Here is a 17,623-nt window from a genome sequence, read left to right as displayed (position 1 = left end):
TTTGGATAAACCTTTTTTCTTTTCTTTTTTAAATCTGGTTGTGTTTTCTGGTACCCATTTTTCAGATCAATTACATGCACATACATAACAAAATATAAATAAATAATTGTTAAAAGCTTAATAAAAACAAAATCACACAAAAGGGGATTCGGTATTATAAAAATAAGACTAGCACTGCAAATTATTGCTGATAACTTGTAATATACCATAGATGTAAATGTACAACCATTTTTTGATTACTGGGTCATACAAACAAACGTTGGGAAGTAAAGGTAAAGTTGTAATCCTATGAAAGTTTGCATGCTGCACTATTTGTTTACAGTGTAGTTCATTGACCGTTGGTGCAAGGCACGGCGTAACCCGGCGGGGCGGGTCACTCCTCTCTAGCATTCGCACTCGCTCTGGATGGCAAGGCGGATATAAAGAAGCCCATCTACAGAGCTCAGGTGAAAATATATGCACAATAATTCAGCAGTTTGTTTGTGTTGCCAATAAGTCAGTAAACTCAACAGTCAATCATTCACAAAAACGTTAGCTTTATTCAGCTACAACACAGCGATCACTGTGTTGTAGCCACACTTAGGGACACTAAGGTCCAAAAGGTTAAACCTCGCATTATCATCAAGAGAGACATAAACATTTTGTGGAGCAGGGTTTTGTGCATGATCTGTTTGATTTTGATTGGGGTAAAATCGATCTGTGTGCTGATGTTGAAACCGCATGGTCTTATTTTTATCTTGGTTTTATGGAGATCATTGATAGACATGCACCCCTGCGTAAATTTAGAGTAAAGGGACGAGACAATCCTTGGTTTTCTGCTGAGCTGTCTAGTCTCCTTCATGAGAGAAACAAGGCCTGGGCAAAGGCTAGGAAATCAGGCTCAGAGGTAGAGTGGCTGCGTGTTAGGCAGCTAAGGAATAGCTTCACTTCAAATGTCAAAAGTCGAAGTACTATTTGTCAGTTACCACAGAAAACCTAAATAATCCTAGGAAATTTTGGAAAGCAATAAAATCGATATCAACCGGTGAGATCCGTAATCAGCTACCTCCGTGCCTTACCACATCATCTGGCTCTATATCGGACAGGGCCACGATGCTAAATTGCTTTAATGAGCATTTTGTGTCCTGTGGCTCTCTGTTTGATTATGTGACTAACTCTGCTTCTGTAAACACCACAGTCTGTGACTCTGAACAATGTGGTCTGGAAAACCCTTTCAGTTTTACCCCTTTTACTGTTAATGTTGTTCATGAAGCCTTAACCAAGTTAGATCCTAGGAAACCGGCTGGCCCGGACAACTTAGAACCTTTCTTTTTAAAGATAGCTGCAGATTGTATTGCTCCATCTCTCACTTCTCTTTTTAACCTCTCCCTCAGCACAAATACAATTCCAAAAGTATGGAAGTCTGCTTATGTCTTGCCTTTACTGAAAGGAGGGGAGGCAACTATTTTAAATAACTATAGGCCAATCTCTAAATTGTCAGTTCTGGCTAAGGTTCTTGAACGCCTAGTGAGTGAACAAGTAAAGGAGTTTTTATGTATAAATGATATCCTGTCTAAACATCAGTCAGGATTCAGAAAGCAACACAGCACCATCACTGCCACAATGAAAGTGGTGAATGACATTACTAGTTTTTTAGATAATAAGCAGAGTTGTGCAGCTCTGTTTATTGACCTTTCCAAAGCGTTTGACACCGTTGATCATCGCATCTTAAAGCAGAGGCTACTCAGTATTGGTATATCCAGCCATGCAGTGGGGTGGTTTGTGAACTACCTCTCTGAAAGGTCCCAATGTGTTCACTTTGATGGACTGTCTTCTGAGTGGTTAAACATTTCTAATGGTGTACCACAAGGTTCTGTTTTAGGACCACTTTTATTCTCCATATATATTAACAGCGTAGGTGATAATGTGGATGAAGCTACTTTACATTTTTATGCGGATGATACTGTGATGTATTGTGCAGGTCCCTCCATTAAGGAGGCTGTTGTTAAATTACAGGCTGTTTTTAACACTATTCAGACTCAGCTCTCTGAACTAAAGCTTCTTTTAAATGTGGATAAAACCAAGGTAATGCTCTTTTCTAAAGCTAAAAAGACACCAGAGCCTGTTTTAGATATTGTAACTACGCAAGGAACAAAACTTGAAGTTGTTGCCTGTTACAAATACCTTGGTATCTGGCTTGATGATTGTCTCTCTTTTAAACTTCATGTCAATAACCTGCTTAAAAAAACTGAGGGTTAGGCTAGGTTTCTTTTTCAGAAACAAGTCCTGTTTCTCGTTGAGGCCAGGAAAAGGCTCTGTGACCTTTGACCTGTGCTGGACTATGGGGATCTGGTCTATATGAATGCACCTGCCAATTGCCTGGTCAAGTTAGATGCTGCGTATCACAGTGCACTGAGATTTGTGACAAACTGTAAAGCATTAACCCTTCACTGTACCCTGTATGCAAGGGCTGGTTTGCTTTCACTAACTGTACGGAGGCTCAGTAACTGGTACATTTTTATATACAAAGCCATGTTAGGGAAACTTCCATCTTATATCTGCTCCCTGATCTCATGGAAAATTGTAAGTGGCTACTGCCTGAGATCGAATGCTGTGGTTTTATTAAATGTGCCAACTGCTAGGACTGTCTTAGGGAAGACAGCTTTTAGATGCGCAGCTCCTCTGTCTTGGAATAGTCTGCAAATTAAATGGAAACTGAACAATCTGGTGCCACTAAATGTTTTTAAAGCTCGGTTGGATGCTAGTCAATCAGAAGCTATTGGTACCTGTTTATGTGGATAATTATGTAAATGATGCTGGATGATGTCCTTTGTTGTTCTTTTTATGTTTCATGTGGAACTACTTGAGCAGGTCTCCCTTGAAAAAGAGATCAATGATCTCAATGGGATTTTATCTGTATAAATAAAGGTTTGAAATGAAATGAAAATCGTATAACTAATGAGTTTCGTGACCATTAACAATAAAACAATATTATTATTAATATTAACAATATAAACTAGCAGACAAAAGAAGGCTGAACTAAAGTAAATGTTTTAACTGAAATTAAACTCTTTAAATGGGGCTAATGCAGTCCTAAAACAAGCTAGCTAACGTAGCTAACAACGCTGATATTTATATTTAAATTGACAAGCTTTCTGAAGGAAAGGGTTTAAGCCTTTAAAGTAAAGGCTCATTCTGAAGAACCCGATTGAAGGACCTCCTAATCCGCTGCATGATCCGTAAGTAAGTTTAGTTTTCTCATATCTTTGTCAAAGTGTTCAACAAACTGTACATGTTAATAGTTAATGGCAGTGGCGTAACAAGGTTGTGATTGGCCCCGGTGCAAATATTGTTTTTGCACCCCCCCCTACCATACTTGCCAACCTTGAGACCTCAGAAATCGGGAGGATTTGAAAACCACCGCGTGGGGGGGGGGGGGAGGACGTGTGCTAGTGGATCGCCAGAGCTGTATTAGATTAACATTACCATGCTTATTGTAGTTCTAAGTGCACTGCCTTGCTGCCTGTAGCACCATCCTTGATGGAGCATAGTGTGGGCTGGACAGGAAAGGAGTGAGCAGAGGGTCGAGTTGTCGATTCTTGTTCTGTTTTCTGTGACTATCTTCCTCTCCCTCTCAGACTTTCAGTTGCGTGTGCTACCATGGAAACCAAACAATGGTGTGGCTGTATTAAAGTCCGAGTGGAAACAGTCCTGAGTAAATGTAAATCTGATTTTGTCAGAAATCGGGAGAAATGCGCGAGAAATATGACCCCGGGAGGAAACCGGGAGAGGGCAATGTAATCGGAAGTCTCCCGCGAAAATCGGGAGGGTTGGCAAGTATGCCCCCTACAGTATAGTACGTGTCTATCGTTTTTCCAACCCAGTTTAGATTTAACCACGCCTACTTCCGCATTACGCAAGGATCAACGTAGCTCTACGCGATAGCGTCATAGACGCGGCACACCCGCAAAATCTGAATCTGACAAGCGAAATACCGTCCTTTTAAACGCTGCATAATATACAATATAATAGTGCTTCTTTGTCAATATGACTGACGACCACACTTATGCAGTGCTGAGGTAATGTTAATTCATCATTTAATATTAATTCCTGATGGATATAAGAGGGATACATTAGCAAACATCTGTATATAGCCTATATATAATGTACAAACAAATAATTCAGATCCAGTCATCATGACTCCACTCCGGAGGGATTCCCCGATCACTTCTTACAGTCTCTCATCAAGGGGGTGTCTCCTGTCCCCGGTACAAAAACACTGCCTGAGGAAGGCTATGTGTATTTTTTTTGTCATGAACCTTTTTTGGACCACTTATTTATTTATTTTGGTGACGATCCGACCTCCATGCTGCTACTCTGGTTCAAACGGCATCCACCAAACAATATGATTTATCTCGACCTCCCCAAAATAACCAAAATCTGACACGGTGTGAGATGTCTTTTTTAGCTGTTCTGTCGTCATTTCCTGCTATCTTCTTCATAAAGTCAGTCAAAATGAATGAATGGGCGTTTCTTTGACTATTTATAGGCAAATATGGGCGTTACGTGAAGCCCGCAAAAGCTGCACCGCATTTCGAATCGATTGTGATTTATAAAGGGAAACCGGCGTAGGAAGTGCCGTACGCACTTTCCTCGCCGGTACGCAATGTTTGGTGAATCGGAAAATGTTGGGAAATGTATGTAGGATGTGAATCCTACGCACGGCGTTATACATGAGGCCCCTGGGCTGCACCGTCGATAGTTACGCCACTGGTTCATGGCTAAGGTAAGGCAGCATGTAGCCTACAGTTATTTCCCTCCCAAACAAACAGGCAACTCAAAGTACTTTTTAATTCTTTATTCTCTTTTAATTGAGTTTTACCAAGCTACATACAAACAATCTTTTCATGTTCAGTGTTTAAAAGCCTTGTCTATCCAAGCGTTCTGTAAAACACATGAGCTCAATTTAATGCAAATACAAAATGGATAATAAAGGAGCAAAGAGTACATACAGTACATCAAAATGCAGGTATACAAAAGAATGAAATGTTAAATATACTTAAATCATTTAATCAAAAACTGATTTTAGCCACTTTTTTAGTTATGCCTTTCGTATTTGTGCTAAGAATATGAAATAAATATCCAACATTTGTAAGTAACATTTTCCAATGGCCAGTAGCCCAAATGAAGGTTCTCTAGTATGCAATATCCATATGAACTACTTTGTGCAAAACTTCACCAACCAAAGGAAATGAAAAATGTACAAGACCAGAATATAACATAATGATTTTCCTCAGAGAACCAACAGTGTCTCCAGCATTTGGCAGATTTGATATAAAGACACATTTTAACTGGAATAACAGAAACACCTAATTATGTGTTCAACAAAGTCTCCATAAAGCTGAACTTCATTATCTTTATGCCTACAACTAGATATTGGTCTAGAAAATCGGGCCACATGAAAGTGCTGTTAGAATGAACAGGAAATATCTTTACAAACTGTACAGTCCCATATAATTGACATGCTTTATTGACAAACATGTCTAAAGTTATTTTTATATTTGCTGGTCGTGCATCACATGTTTACTGTGAATTGGCCTGAATTTGCAGTTTGTCATATAATCAATCATTTGCTCTCTGTATTTAAAATGAAATGAGGGGATTTGACACATTTTGATTGCATAAACAATATATTAAATGCACACTTATGGGAGAATGGCTTTCATAGCTGCGAACATAGTAATAATAATAATGCATTTTATTTATATAGCGCTTTTCACAACTCAAATACGCTTTACAGTATGAGGGAGGGTAGACAAACAAGGACAGGCAAACAAGTAAGTAAAAAATAAAAAGGCAGTCAAGAGGAAGTTGATTGAGAGGGGGGGGGCTTATGGGTAGACAGAGTTGAAAAGATGTGTTCTGAGGCGGGACTGAAAGACTAGTGTAACATTAGAGAGATGTTGTAGAATGATCTCAGCAATACCAAGTCTATCTGTTCTTTACAGAAAGGATGTAACCTCAGATACAGAGACCTCTAGTGGCTCAAAGATGCACATCAAAGCTGCAGCTGGTACTTTACTCTGTCTACTTCTTACATGACTGACGTATGACGATCTCGTGACAGCTTCTGCAAATTTTACATAATGACTTTTTTTATAAGATTGACCTACTGTTGCTTTTGAAAGATTGTGTTTTATTCCCAGTTTGTCAGCGCAAAAGTTAAACAGCCAAGTTATTACATATTTACACTGTAAATATGCAGTTTAAGCTATTGCTTAATTCACATTGTAAATACACATTTTCATAATATAGTGTGCTTTCAGCTTGTAAATGGGTCAAATAACAAATTGCCTTTTTGCTTAATAGTAAGTGCTTTGGCTTCTTGTTCATGACTTATGCTTTCTCTTATCTACAGGTCTCTAGATTTCCTCTCCACTGAAGAGTAAGACAGCAGCTAAGATGAGTCAGTCTGCTAAAACGGGGATTCAACATCCTCAAAAGACTGCACACACCGAAGACAACGGTATGTAAGAGTAAGATCCACTCTTTCATATGGGAACCCGTTTGGCCTAAAAAGACTGGACCATAACGGGCTGAGGACACAGTCCAAGATGTACAAACTATAATTGACTGTCCCCAGAAAGAGAAGAGGAACCCCTAAAACTAAAGCATCACTCTGAAGGAATGTGCCTTAAAAAACAAAATGAATTCTCCCTTATTTAGAACATTATCAGATCTGCGAAAAGAAAACAAGGACACTCTACTTTCTGCACTGGACTACGTGGAGAGTTGAAACATGAACAGGGGAGTATGAGCTGCACTGATTTTTACTGTAAACAAGTGGAAGAGGAGCCAGCGGACCCTGAGACACGTGAAATCTGCCGTGTAACCAAGTTTGGGAATTGGGAATTTGAAGGCCTGGAGGCATTTGTGGAGAGAGAGCCTGAGCCACGCTTAACTGGACACTACGAGGACACACCAGCAGCCGAGGCAGAGGAAAGCAACACAGGTTAGCCACCGGCTCACATCTGATCTTTGGGGGAAGTGTCCATTAATCAGGAGACACAAATATGTAAAGCCTTTCTCATTGGGATATGTATTTATTGATCGGACTAGTACAGATTTCTTTTGAGGATATGATTACATTGTAATTGGCAATTGAACCGTACATTGATGTCTCCTTTGTTAAAAACACAACAACCAACTAAATAATGTGATTACGGTTACTACATTTTGAATGTGTTGTTTTAATAACTGCACTGCATTGTTCCTTCACCGAATAAGATCTAAGTTAATAAAAGACTACCCTGTGGCAGGCAAATAAACAAATGATGCTCATTGTTTTGCTTGACTTGCTGCTGAAGCAGTCAATTATCCCCTGCATGCTTAAAACTATGTTGGTCATGGCTACAAGGCACATTAGGTTATCCTGCTGCTAACATAAATGAAACCAGATAGACATTATACCAACTGTTGTTCACCGTCAATACCTTTCCTGACTTGTTTAAACAACATCCATGAACAATTTGACAAAATCTAAATTAAGTATGTTTTGTAGACAGAGAAGTTGAGTTGCAGTGTCCTTAAAAGAGGTCAGGGGAAAGTTCTTACAGTGGAGATTTAGCATGTGGACGGTTGGGTGATTTTATTTTCTGGTGATATGCTTAACTTTTTAAGAAGTCGTTTGACTGAGCAGACTACATGTTGGGGTTGCAGGAGATATCAGAAAAATCTTCCCTAGGTAGATGTTACAGTGTATAAGGATAACAAAAGAGAGAACAGAAGTAGTACTATGGAAAGCGCTATTTTAATACCTTTTATTATTGTTATAATTATTATTATTATATAGTAGCAAAATGCAAGTTTCACATACAGGACATTCAGGATTCATCTCATCGTTAACTTGTACACCCTTAGATCGATCTGATAGGACTTACATCAGCTTAGTGCGGTTCTTTAAGAGTCTCTAAAAGTACAATGGGAGCCAGAGCCTTTTCTTATCAAGCTCCACATTTGTGGAATCAGCTTCCAGTTTGTGTTCGGGCGGCAGACAGCCTATCCGTTTTTAAGAGTGCGCTTAAGACCTTCCTTTTTGATAAAGCTTATAGTTAGGGCTGATTAGATTCAGCCCCTAGTTTTGCTGATATAGGCTTAGTTTGTCGGGGGACATCTTACTTCTTCCTTCTCTCTGTCTATACCCGTGTACACTCATGTTCCGATTAACCCAGCTTCCCCAAATGTCTTTCTTTTGGTGTCTATATACGCCGGGATCCGGAGTCATGGATGATCCTGCGGTCCTGTGTCCTGCATCGCGAGCCCTGGATCGCAAGTCGTGGCTGTGGTCCTGGATCATCGGTCCTGGATGGATATCCTCGTGGATTCATCTTCCTATTATACACACATGCATTTCCAAACATTTGGGCTACCTATGTTGCAAATGTATTATCTTTTCAATTTACACACGGCATCTATTGCACGTCTGTCCGTCCTGGGAGAGGGATCCCTCCTCTGTTGCTCTCCCTGAGGTTTCTCCCATGTTCCCCTTTAAACTGTGGGTTTTCTCTGGAAGTGTTTCCTTGTACGATGTGAGGGTCTAAGGACAGAGGGTCTAAGGACAGAGGGTCTAAGGACAGAGCGTGTCGTATTGTCATACTGATATTCTGTACACACTGTGAAGTCCACTGAGACAAATGTAACATATGTGATATTGGGCTATATAAATAAACATTGATTGATTTATTGATTCTTTTAATACAAATGAAATGTTCCACGCTCTTTATTAGGATGTCAAAAGTTGTCAAATTCAGTACTAGGAATATAAAATATGACACCAACATGCTTTCATGTGCACATACAAGTCATTGGCATTCATAATAGGAAATGGTAAGACGAAATATGCAGTATACTGTACTAACACTAACATTATATTTTCCTAGTGCACTTGTGTCTACTTATAAATAATCATAGGTCAAATTAAAGCGACCAGCCAAACATGGATAAATGTTTATGTACTTTTTGGAAAGTCTTCTCTAATTGGAATTTAATAATATATACATTCATTATTTCCTGCATTTAAATTCTGTCACGGTCACTTTACACCAAATTGTTTACTAATGCATCTTTCTTCTCTCCCCAGATTTGTCTCCGCAGGAGTTGAATATTTGTCCGTGCTGCACAAATCCTTCAGACTCTGGCTTCCTGCAGCAGCATGGCAGCCATCATCACCGGGATTATAACTATGGTATACTTGGTCCTAGATACCAGTCCTCAAAGTACTCTCGAGGGACTTTTGAAAATGTTGTCCCCAAGGCACACATGCATGAATCTGCAAACACCTGTATTCATATCCATGCAATTGGGCTTCTATAATTGTTATCACTTGTTTTATTCTGTAAACTGTATACATCCAATGCCAAATAAAATGTTATAGATTAATTTAGTACTCATAAAATATTAATTAACAAAATAAATCAAGAATTAATTAGACATTTTGTAAAACAACAACACCCACATCATGCAAATCTATCTGGCGAAACAGGTTAATTAAACAGGTTAATTGTTTTGTATAGTTTCATATCGCATCAATGATGTATGGTTGTCCCAAAATCCAATCGCACACAGTTAAAGAACCACTGTCCTAGTACAGAGTGCATTAGTACTTTCCAGACTTTGATGCAGCTAATAGTCCATAATGTCCAAGACCTTTAGAAAGCTTAAATTGTACAGAATTTAGTAAAAGTTCATCAGAAAATGTAAAATTATGAGTTGATCCATTAAAAGATGAACTAAAATAGCTTAAGTCCTGATTTAACAGGAAGAAGCATGGCATGACACAAATAAATAATATGTAGCTACCAACAAAATATCTTGTGTTTTTCCAACCTGATCTCACCAGAATGCGTGACTCCAGCACGACTCCTTAACACCACAATGCGTGGTGGAGTCACGAACTTTGTTACATTTGCGTGTCGGCACCACGCAAACAACCCCAATGTAAAGTGAATGAGGCTCCTTTGTCGTGGTGCACACACGCATTTCTACAACGTGCATTGTGTGTAATGCAACTGTTATTTTTATTAAATTAGTTAGTTTTTAAGGAAGGCCAGAGCTTCAGCTGTGTCAAATAGATTGTTTCCTTCAGTTAACGTTATTTAAAAGATAATGATCATGTCCCCTGTATTGTATTACGAGCGTCCATTCCCATTGGATAACGGAGAATTTTACACCCGGAAGTAAGTAGCCTATTCTCCTTACTGTCGATTGATTTTACAGTGATATCTGCACTACTCATCGACTAAAAAACACCAAATTGTCCTTGTTAATTACACAACATTGATTGGTTTGAATTGTGTACAATGGTTTTGAATTTTCCCCCTTCGATTCGGAGAAACAAATATATTTTCGGAGTTTTTGGACGGCAGAAGACACTACACTACCCAGAATCCTCAGCTATCGTTTGGGACTACACCATGTGCTTAGCTTGACAAACCCCGTGATCAGTCCTCAACCTCTGTGATTGGATGCGCGACGTTTACACAGAGCGTCCAAAAGGACTTTGAAATGGAATGAAACCCATCTACGGCACACTATTCAAAACAGGAATCGAACGTGTCTTACCCCCCTCCCCCCCTTAGGTCACAGGCTCCTCCAACAGTGCTACGCAATAAAACAGATGCACAGAAAAAATAGTGAAATAGTGCAATAAGAGTCTATATACAAGTGATTGGAATATGATATATTAGATAAATAATTTCTAAGTAGCAGCCAGATGAATGTTATTTCTAAGTTCAGGTGTTTAATAGTCTTCTGGCCTGTGGGATGAAGCTGTCTCTGTGTCTGGTGGTTTTAGTCCGAATGCTGTGGTACCGCCTGCCAGACTGCAGCAGACAGAACCGTTTGTGGCTGGGGTGATGGGGTCTTTTATAATCCTGAGGGCTTTCTTTAAGGTTAACCTGGTATTTTTACTCCACTACATTTATTTTAGTTACTTTACAGATTTGGATTAATGATGTGAAATATAAACAACCCTTAAATCAGACTTTAGTTACACCTGAATGAAATTCAGTGAAGGTGATTGTCAACTGCCAACAATCAGGCGAGATATTTGATAGTTGGTGCTTGAGAAGACTAAATATTTATCTGCAGATCCGTTTAAAGCATATTCATTACTCGTTATTCTCTAATAGTTCATTAAAGACTGTATATAATTGCTATTTTGCACATCCCTTTCAAGATTTCAAGATTTTCTAAGGTTTATTGACATATCATATACACAACAGTGTAGTTATGCAATGAATGAACAACTTGGGTCACAGGTTCATCAACAGTGCATTACAAGACATCTATCAATGTGTGTATACTTCCACCATTACACTGTCGTATTCTGCACATTTCTTTAATTAAAGCCTTATTAGTTAGCACATCCTCCTATCAGGCACTAAACTGTTTTACTCTAGATATCATTTGAGTATCTTCTTGATATTTTCTATTCTATATTTATATAATTGACCTTCTACTTTCCCACTATTTTGTATGTACTCTTAATATTTGAATGTTTTCATAAATATAACACATTCAAAAGTGCTTTACAAAAATGAAAGACATTAAGAAAAAGGCATTTTAAACAGTCATTAAAAAGCAACACAATCTTCCTGCATTGCAATTACTCTAAACGTGTAATAACGTGCTTTAACCAGTAGGTGGTTTGGGTTAAAAGCATAGGTTAAAAGGCTGTCAAGTTTACAGTGTTAACAAAATAAAATATACTGCTGTTTCCGGTTTAGTTTACGACGAATATTATTTTGTTATTGTTTTGATATTTGTAACACAAAAGCGATGGAAAAAACCCATAGCAACCAAAAAAAGATGGTCTTAACATGACCCAGTCGTCTAATAGTTAATAAAAAACAATAATATCAAAACAAAATATTACTACTAACTTTATTGTGAAATTAAAACAGAACGGTAAAAGAATAGTTTCCGGTGTATTCTGATGCCCGATCTCTGTAGATAAATAAAGAACTACGACAGATGTGTAATATTTAATGCAGCCAAACCATTTATTACAATGCATTCATGTGATGACTATCAAAGAGTAAAGCAAGCACTGCTGAATAAAGTATGATTTTCTCTTTTACGAAACGTTTTTTTTCATATGGAATGCAGTTGGAGGTCAACCAATCAAAGAACTTGAGGACTGATCACGGGGTTCATGGTGTAGTCCCAAACGATAGCTGAGGATTCTGGGTAGTGTAGTGTCTTCTGCCGTCCAAAAACTCCGAAAAAATATTTGTTTCTCCGAATCGAAGGGGGAAAATACAAAAGCATTGCACACAATTCAAACCAATCAATGTTGTGTAATTAACAAGGACAATTTGGTGTTTTTTAGTCGATGAGTAGTGCAGATATCACTGTAAAATCAATCGACAGTAAGGAGAATAGGCTACTTACTTCCGGGTGTACAATTCTCCGTTATCCAATGGGAATGGACGCTCGTAATACAAGACATGATCATTATCTTTTAAATAACGTTAACTAAAGGGAACAATCTATTTGACACAGCTGAAGCTCTGGCCTTCCTTAAAAACAAACTAATTTAATAAAATTAACAGTTGCATTACACACAATGCACGTTGTAGAAATGCGTGTGTGCACCACGACAAAGGAGCCTCATTCACTTTACATTGGGGTTGTTTGCGTGGTGCCGACACGCAAATGTAACAAAGTTCGTGACTCCACCACGCATTGTGGTGTTAAGGAGTCGTGCTGGAGTCACGCATTCTGGTGAGATCAGGTTGTGTTTTTCACATGAGAGCAGAAGCCCGAGGAGAAAAGAAACAAGAAAATCTATACATGACAAACCTCTGAGGCAGGAAAACCATTTTTTTGTGATACTGCATGAAAAACAATAATGGAAAGAAGATGATTGCCTTTATAGTGTTTCTGATTACCGGTGAAATATATTGTAATGGTTTCTTTTTGTAAATTCGCATTGCATTTTATCCCCCGTTTGAATCGGAATATATATCTGTCTCGAGCAGGGCTTTCATCAGAGGAAGCTCTTCCCCGCACATTCGTTTACACCCAGGATATGCATCACTAGGACGAGGGCCACAACTAGACCTGTCTCGGTCAATTCGGTGGGAATTGGTCTATTATTTTTATGTCCGCAATTACGAGGACAGAGCAGTAACTACGACTCCAGCGCAGATAACAAAGATATATTTAGGAGTAAATAATATTGACTGTACCTTTGTTTAAAGCTGGAATCAATACTTCTTAAAGCGTGTCCATTTTTCATTTAGCCGCGTCATGTCTGTGCGGAGGAGGGGCAGAGAGATGAATGGGTGGATTCTCTAATTCCCCCTGTTGCAGTTATCATAATTGTTGAACAACCACGGTTTTTAAAGATCGGGCTCGGGGAGAGGCAGGCCACACAAAGAAAGTTAATAGATTTGGAAAATTGAGATAGATTGCACAGCAGCCGTTTTTGGACCGTTCCTTCGGCGTGGCAGGCAGATGGACAAATATGATACGGGGAGGAGGATGGGGAAGGGGGATACTGCAGCACACAAACACAGAGAATGCATCCTGATAAATCAAGGTGTTACTGTTTACCCTTCCCGTGCTGCCTGCGCGTGTCTCGTCGTGTGGCGGGTGATAGTCGGATGCATCACAGTTTGAGGCCTCCATCAGCCTCAGAGCGGGTGAATTCTCCCTGAAAGGCCTCGGCGAAGCAGCGGCAGTTCCTCTCTTGAGGCACCAGGGGGAAATGGATAGCTGTGGAAAGGATGCTTCGGGGGAATAGGCGAGCTCAGGAAATGCCTCCCGCTCAGAAGTTGTTGCCAATTTGCTAGAACTATGATATGGAATGAGCCTGTGGTCAGCATTGCATATAGAAAAGGTCTCTTTTGTCCCTTTTGTAATGCCTCCATCATACCTCCTCCATCATAGACAGTGTTGTTCCAGCTGATAGTGCTCCCTGTGTACGACCTCTGACCCCGTCATTTGTCTGCGGACGATGGCTTTCAGAACCTCCTAAAGGATATTTTACAGCAGTGATTTATCCAGAGGAGGCTACATTTGGTCCCATCCGTTTTGATACCGGCCATTGTTTTCACATTTGATGCTTTTCTCTCTGCTCCTCTGAAATCTTTCCCATATCCAATTTTCGCCTTTTCCCCGTGTCCAATTTTCCCTAATATTCAGATGATTATAGCATGATGCTTTCCTTCCCCTCTTTCAGCGTTCTACTCTGTTTCCTCTCCTGCTGCTATTTCCCCCTGATTCCCTTTCACTCTCCTCCTTATATTCGGACATACAGCCACATGATATGAATATTTACAGTGACATAATGTTTAATCATCTCCGATATAGATGCACCACGATGCCTGAGTCTGCTGCAAATCATCCGCAAATCGAAAACGTAAAATCTTACATTTACTTAGCCCTTCCCTGTCCTAGAGCCAAACGGCAAAACACATTTTCAATCTGTCCCCTTTGACAGACAGTCTGCAGTGTTTTAGAATGCCGCCTGAGAATTGAATCACCCCATATTGAATCTTATAAAGTCCAGTTGAGGGGATTTTCTTTTTGTGATGTAATTTGAGCTATCCAATTTTCCTTGTATTTACGGTCTATATTTTGTCAATTTGGCAGAGGAACACATTGTGTGCGTTGGCGCTGGGTGTCACCGGTGTCGTCACGCTGCGGTGGTTTTGGTGTTGGCTGGCCTCGGAGGTCAGTGTGTGGGAAGAGATGGTGGCTCTGCAGGGCTTTGCAGCGGCTCTTGGCCTGTCCCTTTGGGCTCCGGCGGGCCCACATCCACTCCTCTTATTCATGAAGGGGTCAGAACACGGGTCAAAACACACCGTTTGACTCCCCGCAACACACTGGTGTGTGTGGGCGTAGATGAAACTGGGTATTTTGTGGGTCTTTCGTAAGCTGCAGCTGGTAGCGGCTCTTACTTCTCTCCCTCTCAAGTCCAAATGTGCCTAAAAGCATGGCTCGCACAAAGGAAGGAGAGAGAAAACGCCATTAAAATGTTGAGTGCTGAGAGTGGGCTGCCGAGTTACACATAAAGGATAGAAAGATGCTGTTTATTCCCCATTAGTATCACCACATTGACAGGTTGGTCAAGAGGTGAGGAAGATTTCTCTCTCCCTCAACCACCTTGTAATTCTTGCACTGAGAAACTACGCTGGTAAAACTAACGTGTTTTCCACCGAGTCGGTCGCTATCGTAGCGACTCCCCGAGAGGATCTCTTGACCACGGCATCCCTCCTCCTTTCATCCCACTCTAACCTCTTGCTCCTTCTGTCTCTTTAGTGCAGAGATAGAGATGTGGAGGGCGAGGGAGACTGACAGTGTGCGCTCCCCTGCTCAGTAAATATGAACTGCACCCAGCAGACAGACTCATTCATCACAGGGGAAAAGAGGGGATGGTGGAGGTGGAGGGATACAGAAAGGACTAAGAGAAATGTCCAAAAGACAGAGAGGGAGGGAGCGAGGGATGAAGAGGAGGAAGAAGAGAGGTGGGAGGAATAGGAAGCAGATGGAAAAAAGGATGAGAGAAAGGAAAGTGTTCTGGGTGAAAGGAGTGGGAGAAAGAGATAACGGGTGAAAAGGAGAAGAGAGTCCCGGATGATTGAAGGATAAATAAAGGATAGAGGAAGTGCACGGGGAGGAGAAACCTCAAGCATGGGAAAGCTGATGAAATATCGGAGGACATTTTATATCTCATCACCCAGAGATCTTGTGTTGTGATGGCTGCCCTTAAGCATTTGATTATGGGAGCAGCATTAGTTTTGCTGGCCTCCAGTCAGAAGCTCGTCCCTCACCGACTTGTTGCTTCTCACATCTTAACCTTGAATATGCACTGTTTGAATCTGGAGGTCATGTCACTGTTTTTCATAGTAGTTTTAGTGGCAGTTCGACCATGAGGTGCGAAAATGTCTTTGTTGTCTCAACTTGAGTTATTTTTAAACGCTATATTGTTCGAGTCACAGACACACTAACAATGTCATCACTAAACTTTTGGGCTGAGAGTTGCACTCACTGGCAAAAAGCCCATTCACTCCGACTGAAGATAACGTTTGAAAATGATAAGCAAACGATGCCAGAACACGAGTGAGACAAATGATTTATTGGGGACTATTTTCAGCCACGAATACGGTTCAATCGTGAGTTTTTTACAATAGCAAGTCAGTTCACTTGGGAAGGGCTCAACATTAACTGCAGGGTCAATTGTAATACATTACCTTTCACAGAGGTCAAAGGTTTAGGTCACTGTTTTTGTTTTTAATAGTTTTTACATCAATGACATATAGACGTACGATGCCGTGCTTTGGCCACAGAGATAAGTTAGTGGGATCAATTCCTTGGTGGTTTTTGATACTATAGAAAAGCCAGGCCTTTTTGTTTGTGTTGAAGATATCTCAGTCTAAACAAAACACTTTACATGATAATTATGGATGAGATGTAAAACTAATACGACAACTGCTATTATTAGCCAAATGCACCAGATGACCTCACATTAATCCAACGGCAATAACATGAATCAATAATGTTGTATCGGTCGTTGCCGTGTTTTACAGATTTCCACAACAAAAGGAGTAGTATCATAACTGAAGCTGCAGCCGAAGGGAAATACACAAGAGGTATTTGATTACTCGGGTACATACAGTAGTTACCGTGTATTGATTATTGACTCAAGTTTTAGACGAAGAGATTGGTCAAGAGGGACATTAAAACGGCATCTTATATATTTTGAGCATTATTGTTAAACACGTATCGTTATTCCAGTTCTCTAACTGTTAAGGAAGATTATCTTTACGTGTGTTTGTCTTTCAAGTACTTATGTTAAAAATATGTTTAAAATAAGTGCCCATGACAAGCCATGGCGTACAACTGTCCTTGAAATGTGGTTTTATTTAACTAAAGGCTTGAGTGTCCAAAGCTGCCATACCAAATGCTAGGACACGATAAAAACATACAAAGTATTTCTCGTAAATCCCTAAATCCTTTGTCCTTTCCGGTCCATGTCCTCAATTTCCAACAACTTCCCCCTCTTCACTCCCACCAAAACCACGGCCCCTCCATCTTTTTCCACTCCGCAGAAAGACAGCAGAGAGGGAAGATGATGTGTGACAGATGCCACATTTCGACTTTCTGTCAGGGAGATTAATATTGACACAGTGTGTTTCTTACCAGGGGCTTGTTGACTGTGTGTGTTGGCCTTTGATTTCATTATCCTCCGCTCAGCCACTTCTTTCTTAAGAATCAGACAATAACAGATGTGGCGACTGAAATAGAGACACTGATGTTGGAGGGGCTGAGTGAACAAGTCATATTGCCGGGGGGGTCGGCCATCAGTCCTGTTTGCCGTGGAAGTGTAAACCCCCCGAGGATATCCAGAGACCCTTCAGTTTGATCAACCCCTTCAGTAGAGTGGCCCACGAGCTGCTGCGGTACAACGTGTCCTAGCTGTTTCCAAACACATGCGTGAGTTAACTCAACGCTACTTTACCTTCATGGCATTCGTGTTTCTCATTTCGAGACTCTACCGTACACATTATAGAGCAAATATTGTACTTTTGACTACACTTGCTGTATTTGACGGATACAGTTGGTGAGTGCTTGG

Source organism: Pseudochaenichthys georgianus, chromosome 16, assembly GCF_902827115.2.
Source record: "Pseudochaenichthys georgianus chromosome 16, fPseGeo1.2, whole genome shotgun sequence".
Lineage (NCBI taxonomy): Eukaryota > Metazoa > Chordata > Actinopteri > Perciformes > Channichthyidae > Pseudochaenichthys > Pseudochaenichthys georgianus.
The sequence above is the reverse complement of the archived record's forward strand: the minus strand, read 5'-3'. Positions refer to the sequence as shown.